This window comes from Octopus bimaculoides, chromosome 19 (genome assembly GCF_001194135.2).
Source record: "Octopus bimaculoides isolate UCB-OBI-ISO-001 chromosome 19, ASM119413v2, whole genome shotgun sequence".
Lineage (NCBI taxonomy): Eukaryota > Metazoa > Mollusca > Cephalopoda > Octopoda > Octopodidae > Octopus > Octopus bimaculoides.
The window spans coordinates 46,509,133-46,510,260 of NC_068999.1; positions in this window are offsets into that span (position 1 = coordinate 46,509,133).

Consider the following 1,128-nt stretch of genomic DNA (forward strand, 5'->3'; position numbering starts at 1 on the left):
GAGTGTGTGTGGTGTGGTGTGGTGTGGTGTGTCGTGGTGTGTCAGACTACGTGCTGTTGCTGTAAACTGCTGCTGAGTATCGGGTGAGATACGCATTCGAGAATTTCACATTCCGCCATAGGATGCTCAGTGTGTGTGTGTGTGTGTGTGTGTGTGTGTGTGTGTGTTTCCTTTCCCTTTATCCGCTTGCATCAACCATCGCAAAAGTTTATAATTACGGTTGTAACCGAATTTCCTTCTACATTTTTATATATATATATATATATTTTTAAATATTTCTATTCGACATATTTAGAGTTCATTGCTTTCCTGTACACCAGGGATGTCAAACACGCGGCCCTTTTCATATACAAGTGAGGCCCGCGATTAGCTTAGCTTAAAAATTTTATAAACGAGGAACTCCATCCAGCCCGCCTCAGAAATAAAAAAAAACTATAATAAAAGACATTAACCTAATTAATAAAATTAAGATTATTGATAAGCAAATAAAAAGTTTTAAAATATCTTCATTGTGAACACGTGTTTAGAAATATGCGCCCCCCCCGCCCCGAGGGCAACATGCATGTGAGCAATGCGGCTCCCATGGCAACATACATGTGAGCAATGCGGCTCCCATGTATGTGAGCAATGCGGCCCATAGAGACTCTGCAGTTTCACATATCTGCTTTACACTGTTTCATCACACACCGTACCTAAACCTAGATATTTTACGCACACAGCCATACACACACACATGTGCATATCATAATGCTTTTTATTAATTCTATTCATTGGACTGCGGCCATGCTGGGGCACCGGCCTCCAAGGATTTAGTCAGCCATATCGCACGACGCAGTTATATATTTTATCGACTTCTTCTTTTGCTTGTAATCCAAGATTAAGACGCAGAAATATACAAAACCCAGTTTTTTTTCTCTCTCTTCAAACAATTACACACACACACACACACACGTAAATATCACAAGATGGAGCATAGTCTCTGTGTAACAAAATATTGGTTGATTCGAACTGAAGTAACAACATTGCTACGCAATAGACTCATACCTTGAGCTAAGTATAGTGCAATTCCTAATTTCTCGCGATACAGCTGTATGAATGAATATATATATATATATATATATATATATA